This window comes from Macaca mulatta, chromosome 13 (genome assembly GCF_049350105.2).
Source record: "Macaca mulatta isolate MMU2019108-1 chromosome 13, T2T-MMU8v2.0, whole genome shotgun sequence".
NCBI lineage: Eukaryota > Metazoa > Chordata > Mammalia > Primates > Cercopithecidae > Macaca > Macaca mulatta.
In genome coordinates this window covers 95,305,729-95,321,443 of record NC_133418.1, presented here as the reverse complement: position 1 = coordinate 95,321,443, position 15,715 = coordinate 95,305,729, and the positions used below count along the sequence as shown (strand labels likewise).

The 15,715-nt window shown below is 40.7% G+C and overlaps 1 protein-coding gene across 1 annotated transcript in view; it reads right to left on the bottom strand.

Annotated features, from left to right (window-relative positions):
• ALK (ALK receptor tyrosine kinase) overlaps positions 1-15,715 on the bottom strand; it is a 754,225-nt gene that overhangs the window by 461,062 nt on the left and 277,448 nt on the right. The gene's annotated exons all lie outside the window — the stretch shown is intronic.

Sequence of the window (15,715 nt, the reverse complement as noted above, 5' to 3'; positions counted from 1 at the left end):
CCTTACCACCACCACCACCACCCCCTACTATTAGGACAAAACTAAAATAATTTAGAGTATTTGTCATTCTAAAAGAGGCAGAAAAAATTGCTATTCTCTGCTAGTAGCTCTTAAGAAATGAATTATATACAGGATCCAGTTATTTCTGTGGCTTTAAAGGGGAACCTTTGCTTAGGGCAGCAAAATATATAAGGGTTATCCTTTCAGGAAAGCCCCTTTCATATAAACAGAAACTTTTCTTTGTGGAATTCAGGAAGTCTCTGAGCCTCAGTTTTGCTATCCATAATGGGGAATCAGACTAATCTGTGGTTTCCAAACCCAGGTATACATAAGAATGAGCTAGGAAGTTTATCAAAAATTTACCTGTTTGGGCTCCATCCGTGATTCTCTGTGTGTGGAGTCTGAGAATTTGTATTCTGAACTACTTGCTTGGATGACCTCTCAAGTTCCTTCTGTCTTCAAAAGTCTAGGACACTGCTTTGCAGTGTGGTCCACCTGGGAGCTTGTTAGACATATAGAATCTCAGCCCCAACCCAGACCTGCTGAAGCAGAATTTGCTCTTTCAACAAGAATCCTGGAAGATTTGGAGGAACATTAAAATTTGAGAAGTTCCAGTCTAGGACTCTACCTTTCAAATATGCACCTTATTTCCTACAGTTCAGGAAAACTTGGCAGTTGGAGAAGAAACCAACTTTCCAGCAGAAGCAGAGCAACTCAGTGGCTGAGCTTCAAATGCAATTCGGTTGTCCTTTATCAGCAAGGACAGAATGCCTCTCTCACTGCCATAAATAAGCTCACAGAAAAGAAGCCGAATCAGCAAAGGTAAATCAAGTCCTGAATTGTGCTGGCTCATGCATATATTGGAGACAAACAAAAAAGGAAGCACTAAAATCTTGTGCATATTTCTTTAAAATATATAAATAGTAGATAATCAGAGGCTGACTTCAAATCTGGGTCTGCATAAATTTCTTCTCAGGGGTATTAAATATCCTCCTCCCTTTCCGCTTCCTTTTTCACTGGGTCCTCATCCTGAGCTGCGTTCTGCAGTTTCTCTCCTGTCTCAGACGTGACTCTCACCTATTTGGCTCCTCTTTAAAAAAAGAAAAACAGGCAAATCAAAATAAGCAACAACAACAAAAACCTGTTATAATTTCTTCCATTAGTACTACATGGATAAATCCCAAATCTCTTTCCATATTTACCTCTCTACTTGAATTTAAACTCAGTTTGCCTATTGTCTTCAGGAATTGTTTCAGTAACTGTCATTTAGTCATTCAGTCCACCAACATTTATTGAGCCCCTACTTAGTTTGGCACCCCGAAGTATCATACTATGTGAGATTAAATCCAACCTGCCTCTTTCCTCTGGGAGCTCAGAGTTTATTAGAGATTTAAACTTCAGGAATATTAATAACACCTAATAGAAAGTGAGAAGTGAAGATTTAAAAGAGAGAGAGATAAAATGGTATGGGGAAAGCCAAAGAAGATAATTTTTCTGGCTGGGGAAAAATAATAATGGTTTCTTGGGGGTCATGGTGGGTTTAAAATATGCATTGAAAAGTTAAACTGATATGGGCAGGTGTTAAAGTTTCCAGGCTGGTACTGGAAAGCAAGATACATCACCAGGAAAGGGAATAGCATCTGCAAAGACAAAGTGGTTACCATATATAGTGTGTGGACATCTGAATATAACGAAGTTGACTTGAGTGGCCCCTGCATGAAGATAATTCAAAAAATATGTTGAAAAGATTGTGGAGGGTTTTAAATTTTAGTCTACGAAATTTGAGCTTTATTCTAAAGCAATAGGAGCAACCAATAACTTCCTCAATAGAGGAGTGACACAGCCAAGCCTGAGCTTTTGGGGGAAAATGCTGGTTAAGAGAATTGGACCCTGAAAACCCAGAGGAAGGGCACCGCAAAAGGCTTGGTGGAGGGCAACGCGGACTGAGCTAGGAGTGGGTGAACAGTGGGGAGACCATTTATAACTGTGGCTCTGTCTTATAAGTTAGACCTTCTTCCCTGGGCTGGCTCAGATTAGTCAGGTTAGGGAGGGGAGGAAATGGGCGTACCGTAACAATCGAAATCTAGTCGTTTCCTGCTATCCTTCAGTATTTTTCACCTACAGCTGCTTTGAGCTTTCCCTATGGTTTCAGAAACACAGAGAGATTATAGTCATGTCGGTGTGTCTTTGCAAGAGCAGAATAAATCCTATATATCTTTTCAAATTAAAGTTTTTTTCTCCCACTCTCCAGGGAAAGCAGCAACTTCTCCATTCATGTAGAAATAAAATTGCTAGCCATTATGTTTGCTGATCATTTAGAGAAGTTTATACCCCTAGCAACCAGATATACTCAGTTTGTCTCCAACACAGATGGAAGACCTTAAAAAAACAAAAAGCTCAATCTTCTTTTTTTTTTTTTTTTTTTTGAGGCAGAGTCTTGCTCTGTCACCCAGGCTGGAATGCAGTGGCGCAATCTCAGCTCACTGCCAGCTCCGCCTCCTGGGTTCATGTTATTCTCCTGCCTCAGCCTCCTGAGTAGCTGGGACTACAGGCACCTGCCACCACGCCTGGCTAATTTGTTGTATTTTTAGTAGAGACGGGGTTTCACCATGTTAGACAGGATGGTCTCCATCTCCTGACCTCGTGATCCGCCTGCCTCGGCCTCCCAAAGTGCTGGGATTACAGGCATGAGCCACCACACCCGCCTTTACTAGAAACAGTTTTCTAAAAGTACATATTCAAAAAGGTATGTTTTAAAAACAATTCATGCATGGATCATTCCTTAAATAGAAATTTCAAGTAGTTTCAGAAAATTAGAATTAATTATAACGATCCTGACTTACTTGGTTCATTCCCCTAGGAATATCTCATATATATTCAGTGTGCTTAGATTTCACTGGCTCTGGGTGCAAGGATTCCAGGCCAAGTGCCCAATATCAATTCTCCATAGGGTCCTCCAGGTCCCACAGTCTTGGAGGCGTTGGAGATGTCCCAAAGCCAAGACTGCCCAGAAAGACCCAGGTCCAATCCTTGAGAGTAGTAAACTAAAAATAAGAGTCTTTACTTTTTCCTTTTTTCCTCTATTTTGTAATATTTTTGCTACCACCAGGTGGTAGCAGGTAAGTGCATCTATGAGAAAGGTGGAGTTATCAAAGTGTAAGGCTCAGTTTCAGGAAATTACCAAAACAAACTCTGTTTAATGAAAGTCTGGAAATGTTAATTAAATAGGATCAATATTACACACGGAACAAAAACAAAAATACAAATACAAATGAGGTGTCTTTCCTTGTGGGAAAAGTCAGAAAGTGTGTGGCCAGTTGTTTTCAACAACAAACGAACTTGGCTTCTTTCATATAAGACCCAATGGTCAGCTTGAGGAATGTCCCGCGTTTTCACCCACATTTTTCTCAGATCCCAAATACTCTCATGGTACCAGTTTCATGAAAAGAATAAACTGCACTCCATTAGAATCATCAAAAATCTTAGAATTTTAGAGCTAGTAGGAGCTTTTTTGCTTTACAAATGAGGAAACTGGCCCTAGAGAAGTTGCATGGTGACTTGGTGGAATGGACCAGGGCCCAGCAATTCCTCCTCCAACCAGGCTTTTTCCCCCATCCTGTGCCACTGCTGCTCCTATCAAGGAGTGTGTTGTTCCGTCCAGTGGTCAACCCTCAGCCCTCAGATGCTCTTCCTTGGCCATAGACAGCGTTTGCCCACAGCTGGTCACTCCCACACCCACACTTCCTTCACGTGACTTCCGGAACACAGGCCTCTTGGTTTTCCTCCTACCTCATCATCCTTTCTTTAATCACATTTACTGGTTCCTCCTCATCTCCCCAAGATGCTAAAATTGGAGTTCCATGGGGCCCAGCCTTTGGTCTTCTACTCTTTGTTAGCTACAGTCATTCATTCCCTTGGGAAATCTCCTCTAGTCTCATCTCCCTAGTGAACAACTCCCTAGTGAAGACCCTGGATTTGTATCTTCAGCCAAGACCACAGCCGTGATATCCAGGGCCCTTTATCTCTCTTCCTTCTTAAGATCTCCACTTGGGCATTGTTATGGATTGAATGATTCCAGTTTCCCACATTAGAACCTAAATTCGTGAGTCACTGACACAAACTTGATCTACCTGTAGTCATTTCTAACCCCAATTAATTGCAACTTTATCCCCCCAGGCCAAAACCACTGGAGTCATTCTTGTTTCCTCTCTTTCTCTCAAATTCTACGCCCAAGTCATTGGCTCTGCCTCATAAACACCACTCCTTACCATCTGCCCTTCCAGCATCTGATACACGTTATATTTTTCTTGCTGAGTTTCTTGAAAATATTTCTACACATCTACATGCTTCAGCCTCTTGTTTCACTATAGTCTCAACTTGACAGCTAAAGGGGTCCTTTTAAAACTTGCATTAGAACATGTTGCCCTCCAAACCCTCCAAAACCTTCCATTTCTCTAAGAGTACAAGCCAAAGTCCTTATGATGTTTCTAAGACCCTTAGAGCCTGCCCCGAAGCCTCCCTGACCTCATCTCCTGCCACTATCCTCCTGGCTTACTCTGCTCCAGCCACATGGTCGTCTTGCCATTTCTGAATATTCCAGGCATTCCCTTGCTTCAGGGCCCTTGTGATCACTACTGCCTCTGCCTGGTCGGCCCTTGCAAGATGGCTGTGTGGCTCATTATCTAACCTCCTTCAATTCTTTGTTCAGAATTGTCTCTCTGAAATGTCTCTCAGAAATGTCTCTCTCACACAAAGCTTTCCTGACCACCCTTTCAAAAACTGCACCCTACCACTCCTACCTTCCTTGCTTTATTGTCCTTTATAGCACTTACGTACTTTCAACATATTGTATATTTTACTAATTTTTTCTGTTTCTTCCTATGAGTGTATACGCATCGAGAAAGCAGGGATTGATGTAGGTTGTGCTCACTGATGGGTCTCTGTGTATAAACCAGTTCCTTGCACTGGTGTATTGAATCAATGTGTGTTGAACAAATAATTGTGGTGTGAATGAATGGATGAATGAATGGATGAATCCAAGTCTAGTTTCCTTGTAATATGATATATGGCTTTTCTTCCAGTTTCACATTCTTCTGGGCTTGGCAAAATCAGTTTCGAATACAACTGCTCCTAGTAATGGAAGTTACGTTAGAAAATTCAACATGACAATGAACTTCTGCCATCACTTCTGTATTATGGCACGTAAGGCTTGTTCTCTAAGAGTTGTTTATATCTCCTTAAGTGCTATACCTATAGTTCAGATGAGCTGCCACTAGGTAGAACTCTGGGCGTTCAGTTAGGAGCTCTGCATCTCTAATCTGTCTCTTCCTCTCCCTACATACTGTCCTAGGCCAGGCCCACGTAGTCTCCTGTTAGGTCACTTGCATCAGCTTCTCAGTTGGTTTCCCCATTCTTAGTCTTTCTCCCCTAATTCCCACCTAACCAGAATGATCTATCTCAGTGGTCTGCAATCTTTCACTTTTAGTGGCCACCCCTTTGTAATTATAGGTAGACTCATATATAGAACAGAGCATCTCTATTTGAAGCTCTTTCTTTCACCCCACCTCAAGGCAGTCTGTGAAGAAGCCTCCAGGACTCAGGGAGCTGTAGAATGAAGTTCATATTACCCTGATCAATCCAGTCCATACATTTGGCTTGAACGCCCCTTTTCACACAAACCAGCAAGGGCTCCCTATTGCTCAGAGAAGTGCTTTGTCTACCGTAGTAATCCATGCACCACGTTCATGAATTTTTCTTTTCTTCTTTTGTTTTTTGCCACAGTCGTATGCCTCTCTTACTATTATTCACCTAATGTTTTTCTTAAAACCAACTCATATTTATAAACTTAAATTTAGGGAATCTAAATCATTATTGTCACCACCATAAACTAAAACCCAATGTGTCATTCATTATGAATAGAAGAGAATATTACAATTAAATATATAGGGATTCAGATGACAAAGTTTTCATGTTCATCTGTAAGTGTGCACCACACTGTAGGGAAACCCCGCCTAGAGAATAAAGCTGCAGCTCCTTTATCCAGTTTGTTCAACCCTCTCCATGAAGAGGAAAATTCTTAAGGTTCTCTGCACACTGTTTCACACCTCACTGACTTTGCTCATGCAGTTCCCTTAGCCTGGAATGCCCACTCCAATTAATTTAGTTTTAGGTTTAAACATTTTTAAATTTTTATTAATGTATTACACATAAATAACTTGAAAAATCAATTCGTACTCTAGGCTTATAACAAAACACAGCTGCCCCTCCCTCCTAATTCTCCCTTCCTAGAGCATACACTCTCAATTCTTTTTTTAAAAAGTTGTGATGAACTATCCATAACATAAAATGTACCATTTTACTCATTTTTAAGTGTATAGCTTGGTGGTATTAAGTACATTCACAGTCCTGTGCAACCATCACCACCACCCATCTTCAGAACTCTTTTCTAAACCTGAAACTCTGTGCTCATTAAACACCAGTTCACTCCCCACTCCCTCATCCCCCTAGTCTCTGGCAATCACCATTTTACTGTCTGTCTCTATGAATTTGACTACTCTAGGTACCTCATATAAGTGGAACCATATAGTATTTGTCCTTTTGTGACTTGCTAATTTCATTTAGCATCATTATTTCAAGCCTCACTCATGTGGTAGCATGTAACACTTTCAAGTCACTCCCCTACTTTCTTTTGTCATTATGCTAGGAATTCTCTTTTCCTCTCTTCTGAAATGGATTCTCTGTCTTCTAGATCCCATGTTTTCCTATTCTTTGTTTTATTCTCTTATTTTGATGTGGCATAGGCTTCATTAACTTTTTAAGAAAGGATGCACAACAAGCACATATTTTGAGACTTTGCATGTGTGAAAAAAAATCTTTAACTTCGCGTTTAATGACAGTTTGGCTGGGTATGGAATTCTAAATTGGAAATTATTTTCCATTCACATTGAGAACACATTTATCAACTGACTTCTAGGTCCCCAAATGGCAGATGTTAACACAGACGCTATTCTGATTCCCTATCATTTGTATATGATCTATATTTTTTCCTTTGCAAGATATATAATCTTTATTTTGTAGTACTCTAAAGTTTTATAATTATATGGTATTGTGTATGCCTTTTATAGTGTGGGATTCAAAAAACTGGACACTTTCTGAAGTTACAGTGTGTGTGTGTGTGAGAGAGAGTGTATGTGTGTGAGAGAGAGAGGGAGAGAAAGTGTGTGTGTGTGTGACAGAGTGTGTGTGTGTTTCATGTTTATTCTTTCTCCCCATATTGACTCTGAGACCCTCACCCCACTTCACCACTGACCTTTGCGTTTTGGTTTCAGTCACTGTGCTTTCTGTTAGAACTGCTACCATCAAATATCTGTTGATCCTTGGTTGTTTTTTATGAAAAATTCAAAGCCAGTTGGAATTTCTATGTGCATGAATGAAGGCTGTTGCCTTGTAAACTTCATAGGAGGGTGATTGGGCCAGGACTGAATCACTGAATGGAGTATTCCCCATGGCAATAACAGATTTTTCTCTTGGGCTTGCCGGTCTCCTTGAGGAATAACTCCCTTTTTTTCCTTAGTAGTGGGGTATACAACTAACGACACTGTTCTGAAGTCTGAGAGAGGAGCAGGCTAGGACATGTCACTGTTCAGGATGCAGACTCTTCTTTAACCTCCCGGTGGTTAGTATGGTGCACACCCATGCTCTCACCTCTTCTTGCCTTGTGGACTCTGTCCTTACATTCCATTTGGGGTCCCTCTATTCTCTCCCTTAGTTGACTCACCTCTGCCCTCCAGCCCTTACTTCAGCCCCCCCATGGCCTGCTTTCCTCCCTGGCTAGCCCTCAGCTCAGATATGATATCCCTACATGAACTCATGATTTTTATCTTTCATATAAGAAAGACAGCAAATGTGTAGACCCCAAAATCTATGCAGAGGACAGAGACCCTTTGGGAATCAAACTCCACATCTTTAGAACCACAAGGAAGGAAGGACAAGTGTCCAACCCATGCCTTCCAGAGTTTCAGACCCCTGACTCTAAGATACTACGTAACAAGAGATTGAAGATGAATATTAGGGAGTATTTTACACTGAAGCAAGCCTTCAAATGGTTATATACAAAAGAGATGTTCTAATGAAACATAGCAAGATGAACTGAACATATGGATAGGTTATCAGGTATAAAAGTCCCAATCTTCTAATCCTGCATTGGTCTTTCGAGTGACCAGACCCCATCCTGAAGCTACGTAGGGGCTGCCAGTCATCAGTCAATCATTAGCATGCAAAAATGCATCATTTTGGAATTTCTAAGGATTTTAGGATTTGAATGCCAAGAAATGGGATAAAAAACTAAACATATTTCACAATATCACACCAAGAAACTTTCATTATGGAAAAGGATAACTCTCTTTAAGGTGGCTTATTACTGGAAGAAAGATTTGGGGTCTTAAGATGTCTTGGGGCTTCATTAACAATCGACTTCCTAGTACTTTTTGATGAAGCACTGTCTCTCCTTTAACCCTGCCTTTAGTTTCTAACCTAATCTTATTTGGCATGATTCTCTAAGACATGCCGAACAGAGCTTTCAGGTTTCTCTGTTTTCTGGTATCTGGATATGTCTGACTCACTTAAGAAGTTTCATCCAGTGACAGTAACCATACCCGATGAGGTCTCCGTGTCAATAGAGCTTAAATGTTTGCTACCCCCTCAGGCTCTTTGGGTGATGATTCAACCAAAGGGAAAATGGCAAGTGAAAGTTTGTGCCCCCTCCCCTCTGACTCCAGAGCATTGCAATAGGGCTACTTTTAATGTGCTTGGCAACAATTAGCTCTTGAAGCTGCAACAGCTGCACAATGCTGATGCTCTCCAGATGCACCAAACGAATTAAATCATGCGATAATTCAATTGGAAAATTGCGTGTAATTATGGAGAATGCAGAGTCTGCTAGTCGCCGCACGGTGACTTGGAGTTCTTGAAACAACAGTGGTGCGGGCTGTTCAGGGAGTGTGTGGCAGGCACAGAAAATGATATGGGTGTTTGCAGAAATCTCGGCCCCCTCTATGACAATGATGGAATTACTCAACCCTGTACTCAGTTAAGAGCTATCTGAGTGCCACCAAAAAGATCTCCTTTGTAACTTCAAAACTTCTCACATCCAGACCACTCTGACATGATAGTGGGGGCTGTGCTTCAAGCTTGTTGGGAACATGTAAAACAAGCAAAGGCTGGAATCCCTAAGGACTAGTGATACAAATGTTAATTTAAAGAGCTAGGTAAGTAAGAGAACCATAAATTATGATACCTTAAACATTCTGTTTTAACTAAAACGCACACACACACACACACACACACACACACACACACACACACATATTCATACATCAATCTCTTGATGTAGGCTCATGTCCAAGGTCAGTGTCTTCTGTGTATCATCTTTCTCACATTCATCACACCTTTAATGTATTGGTTATAATTTTCAGTTTGGGTTTATGTAATGGGGAATAAGAACCTAAAAAGATTTGAGGATCATTTTCAATAGCATCTCAGAGATATTTATGTATTTCTTTCCAAACTCTGAGAGTCACCCAATTCAAAGGCTTCTGTGTGCTGTTTTGCAGTTATGCCCTACACAACTTGAGGAGGTGTCAGCCACAGGGTATCCCTTGGAGTTGTGCAGTGACAACTTGAGAGTCATTCTCAGGGGCCCTGCCTCATCCAGCAGCAACTTCTTTTGTAGTGGCTTGCCTTTATTGAATCTTTCTGCAGCATTCAACTGAGTTTTCATAGAAACAATAGCTCTCTCCTTGCACTGCAACTGAATCTTGTAATTACCATAAATATCTTTTAGAACAAATACAACAGCATCTTGGGAAGTGAGCATCTTAACTGGTGAGCAGAAGTGTGCAGGTATGCAAGGGAATAGCCTGTAGGCCTTGAGTGTACAGGATGCTATGGGCATCAATCAAGATCCTTTACTGAGTGTTCTGCTCAGTTCTGGGAAGTTTTTAAAAAATGATACTTTACAGAGGGAAAGCTAATCCAGAGAGCTGGTAAAGGGAAGGCTAATTAAGAGAGCTTCTACTGTCCTGTGAATTTAGTGATGCTCTTAAACAAATTTGTATTTTATTATTCACTATTGCATCTATATATTTTTTAAAAATAGCACCTAGAGATGTCAGCCATTTTATCTTTTTAGTCCATTGATAAATTTCTGGATTCCTTATCATAACTCTGCAGGCATTATAGTCTTCAGATTGGGAACCCCTGGCTTAGGGTCTGCTGCCCATAGTGAAATAAAAAATGATTGAGGTTGGTTAATGAAGGAGTAAGAAGTTCTCTTTGCATGATGTGATTTAAACTCAAAGGGAAGCATGGTGAAGCATCCATTGAGAGCCACCCTTTTCCATAATGAAAGTTTCTTGGTGTGATATTGTGAAACATGTTTCATTTTTGATGCCACTTCTTGGCATTCAATTCCTAAAATCCTTAAAAATTCCAAAGCGATGCATTTTTGTATGCTAATGATTGACTGATGACTGGCAGCTCCTAGGTAGCTTCAGGATGAGGTCTGGTCACTGGAAAGACCAAGGCAGGATTAGAAGATTGTGACTTTCAGTCCCATCCCCCAACCTCATGGAAAGAGAGTGGCTGAAGGTTAAGTTGATCACCAATGGTCAATAATGTAATCAATCATGCTTAGGTAACGAGGTTTCCATAAAAACTCCAAAGGAAAGGGTTCAGAGAGCTTGTGGGTAGCTGAACATCTGGAGATTCCTGGAGGTGTCACACCCAGAGAGGGCCTGGGAGCTCCACACCCCTTCCCCGACCTTGCCCTACACATCTTGTCATCTGTATTCTTTGTAAAATAAATCGGTAAACATAACTAAGTTTCTCTGAGTTCTGTGAGCTGCTCTAGCACATTAATCAAACCCAGAGTGGGAACTGTGAGAACCCCAACTTGAAGCTGGTTAGGCAGAGGTTCCTAAGGCTTGGACTTAAGACTGGTAGGAAGCAGTGGCAATTTGGGGACTGATCCCTCAACCAGTGGAGTCTGACGCTGTCTCCAGGTAGATAGTGTCAGAATAGAACTGAATTGGAGGATACCCAGCTGGTGTTTGCTGCAGAACTTCCTGCTTGCTTGGTTTGTGGGGAAAATCTCTACACATGTGGTCACAGATACCTTCTATCTGTGTTGATTTTTGGCGTGAGAGCTGTTTGTGTTTTTTCCACCCTCACCTGGATAGTTTAAAAGCCACAAGAAATATTGATGCTAAAGAGGGTAAAAGCTACCAGTTTATCCACTTGGGACTTCCCCCAACTCCTACTCCCTTCACCCTGTCTTTAGGGGCATCATATCTTGCCTTCTAATTTGACCAGGACAAGAATTAGACTCGAGCAGCACATCACTAAGAAACTGTTACCTAGAGTCAGATCGTCTTCAGTTGAAATCATGACTTTGCCTCTTGCTTACCTAAGTTAACTTAATTTGAACCTTAGTTTCTTTGTCTGTAAAAGAGTCATGGCAATAAGTACTCTACCAAATTATCGTAAAGATTAAATGCCCCAACATATCCCAGAGGACCAGATATGGATGGATGCTCAACAAATGTCAGGAGGGAGCAAAGGGTGGCTAAAGTTTTATCAGAAGGTAAAGGAATGTGGGAAGATACAAGGTATGAGGAACAGGTGATTCAAAATAGGGAGATAGAGAAGATGAGAAAAAGTAGTAAAAACCATATACAGGGCTGGGCACGGTGGCTCATGCCTGTAATTCCAGCACTTTGGGAGGCCAAGGCAGGAGGATCACTTGAGGTCAGTAGTTCAAGACCAGCCTGTCCAACATGGCAAAACCCGATCTCTACTAAAAATACAAAAATCAGCTGGGCAGGGCACATGCCTGTAATCCCAGCTACTCAGGAGGCATGAGAATCATTTGAACCCAGGAGGGGAGGTTGCAGTGAGCTGAGACGGCGCCACTGCACTCCAGCCTGGGTGACAGAGCAAGACTCTGTTTCAATAATAACAATAATAATAATAATAATATAGAGCATTGTGTAGTTAACAAGTCAATTTATATACATTATATCACTGGCATAGTCCAACAGCCCTGTGAGATAGAATGGGCTTTAGTATTCATTTTTCAGATGAGAAAACGGAGGTCTAAAAGATTAAAAGAGTTGGCCAAGATGATGAAGCAGAGTTGGCACCTGGACCCAAGTTCTCCTTATTCCCAGCCCAGTGGTTTGCTCGTAAGGCTATATGATCTTCAGCTTTCTGTCTTTACCACACCATCTCGGAGACTCCGTGATGGCTGTCATGCTCCAGATGACCTACTTTTGTTCTAGGGGGAGTTATACAAACAGTCAATGCTCCATGAAGCTGCTTTGGGTCTTCCAGGTCTAGCACAGCTTCCAGTAATTATTTAGAGAGAAACGATGACGGAAAGAATCCACGAAAAAGGAAGCTTGAGTCATACAGTTTGTGGGTAGGGGAACACTGCATATGAAAATCACAACTGGAGATCGCCCTTTGAGGTTAGGACCCAGAGAAAAGTGATGTCATGAGTACTGAGTTATTTTATTAGTGGATAGAAAATTATAGGAAGTGATATGTTTTGAAGACGGAAATTTTGGAGGTTTAATGTAACTCTCCAGGCATACTAAAAGATGTTATTTCCATGTTCTTCTTGGGTAATCAATCATGCCATAGCAAATTAAGAGTTCTTATTTTTAGCCCTATTAGCTACACAATGTTAATGAAAATTGATTACAGCCACATTCCCCTCCTTAAGACACTGTCGGTAAATGAACTGAAATGCCCCAGAATCAATCCATTTAAAAAATATACTAAAGGTTGAAAAAAAAAAGCCCTCATCAATTACTTTGACATCTGTTAATAAAGAAAAGATGATGAACTGGCTGCTTCTGTCATTGTTCGCTTACTGTAGGCCAAGAAAACAAGTTCTTTTGTTCTACCAACTGAAGACATCTTCAAAAGCTGAAAGTATCTGAGCTGCTGAAGACCAGATATTGGTTTCCAGGAATATAAATCAGAGAAATGTCCAAAAATACTAATAGGAAAGTGCAAAAACAAGAATAAGCCATGTTTGTCTCTGATTTATCAACCTTCAAAGTCTAAGAAGGTTCTTTGGATTAGACTCAGGAAGTTCCTGTAGGTGGAAACTTGGCAATACTGGGGTGTTATAAAAATGCCGATAGGGGCTGAATATGGTGCCATTAACAAACTAAGGATCTAGAGAAACAGGAAGTACATCTGTTGTGAACCTAATTAATGGTTTTGTGCTTTGTAATTTTGGGAAGATGTCAAGATATCCAAATAAATAGTAAATAATAATATACCAGTTCTTTATGGTACCTCTTCCAAGCCATTTTTTGGGGGGATAAGAAAAAAATGCTGAAGATAGTATCTTAGGGGGGCCCACACTAACACTGAGGTTTCACTAACAAGAGAGTCCATGAGGAACGCTTTCAGTCCTCCCTCAGATTATTCTGAGCTGAGTCCAGGGAGGCCTGGAAAAGCTCACTCATAACCACACAGGGCAAGAAGGCAGTCCTCTGGGGCTTAGGCCCATGATCTCCGGACTCTAACACTCATCACCTTGGAGTTGTAAGGTCTCAGCTCATTTCAGAGATCAGGCTCATTAAAAAATATCAGCTCACAAATGTGGATTTCCTTTGAACAATTATAAAAGTTCTAGATACTCTTCATAGAAAGAAAATTGAAAATAAAGTATAAAGATGTATTTCTCTTTTCTGAAGGATTGTTTTTAAGCAACTTGGAAAGAATCCAGGTCAAATATCAAGTGTCTTAATACTTCATGCATTTCTCTGTTGATTGACATATGGTCATGCTAGCTGGAGACTGGGTCATAGGAGTAGAGCTGCTGTGCTACTAAATGCCTGTGTCCATATTTATATCCATAAACATCTTTCTCTAAGAAGATATAATTCTGTCTGAGTGTCACAAGCATATGTATATATACAAATTTAAATACACAGAGGAGACGCTAGAAAATTTTTTTGATGATGGAAATTTTTTCTCTTGATTGCAGGGCTGTGTGTGTTTATCAGAATTCATGGGACTGTATACTATAAAGGGTGAATTTTAAAAATGTAAAGTTTTACATTAAGTACTTCATTAACTCCACCCCCAACACACATACTAAGTTCTTAAAGACAAAAGTCTATGATAAAGCCCAGCTTTCATGGCCTTATTGGAAAGGTAGAGGGATTGACTAAATGATAAGTAAAATTCCTCCTAACTCTAACATTCTATGAATAATTTTAAACCATCCCAATCGAAGCACTTTACATTTCTATCCCGCAGGACACTAATGACTGAGACTGTAAGCATGTATTTAAACCTGGCCAACTAATGTATACACATTTCTTCCCACATGCAGGGGAACATATTGAAAGCAAATGTTAATATCTCAATTCCTCGCTAAGGTAATAGTGCTAACTCATATTCATTGAATAGTTACTATGCACAGGCATTTCTATGTGATATACATGTATTAGTTTACTTGATATAACAACTCTATGAAACTGAAACTATTATTGTCTCCATTTTACACACAAGGAACCTGAAACACAAAGAAGTTAGGTGGCCTGTTCACAGTCAAACAGCAAGTGAGTGGTAAAGCCAGAACTTAAAGCCAGGTACTGTACTCTTTGTGGAGAGACTCAGAATCCAATGAGCAAGGAGGGATCAAACCATATGTACTCCACAGAGAGGTAGACACGGTGTTTGAAGCTCCCATCACAGACTTCTTTATCCTTGCTCCTCATTCTCCATCCTACTACTCCATCCCTTTTTGCAGGGAAAAAAACTGTTCAAAGAACAAACCTCAGAACCTTTTTTCCTGCCTATATAAAGGGCATGGTGTCTCCCTATTCTGCTTCTTCACTTTTTCCTCCTAGAAAGCACCCATGCAAAGTATTTAACATAGACAACGGCATCAGTTAAGGCAAGCTGCCAGTTTGAAGTAAGATTGGTGAAGTTGCAAGGAAGATGAACCAATGGGTGGATCTTTTGTGATCCAGTGCCCTTGCCCTGTCACCCACTTCTTGGTGGCTTTAAGCTAATTAGTTGGACACAAAAGTCTTAAAGGAGTAACAAGGCTAAGGTGAACAGGAGTGAGAAGGGAAGCAAAACCTGGACTGTAAAGATAGCACTGGAAAATAAAGGACTGAGAGGCAGCTGCGGTGGATTCTAGACCACTTGACTCAGAGTCAGAAGTCCTGATCTTAATACCAGTTGTGTCTTTCAGTAGAAGCTTGACTCTGAATATGCTACTTCTCTGAGTCTCAACGAGCTCATCTGTAAAATGGGGATAGCATAGAAGGGTCCTTGTTAAGACGAAAGATATGTCTCTAAAACTGATGTACACATTGTAAATCACCGTGCAGTATGAATTAAAATGGCAGAGCACCAACCAAAGGTGCCTGGGTGAAGAAGCTAGGGAATTGAGGAATATGGACAGAGTGGTCATGTTTATTCTCTTTCCAACAAAGGCCTGAATTAGCAAACACAAAAATGGCTCTGCTGTCAAGAAGAACACAGTGGGTAGATACACTTGAAAGTCATTTCTGAAAGAGACCTTAAAGAACGGATGGAGAATGCTTGGGGTGGAGATAAACTCCTCCAAGAAAGACAATGAAAGATGACAAGTTAGGTCACAGTGGCTAAAGAGTAGACA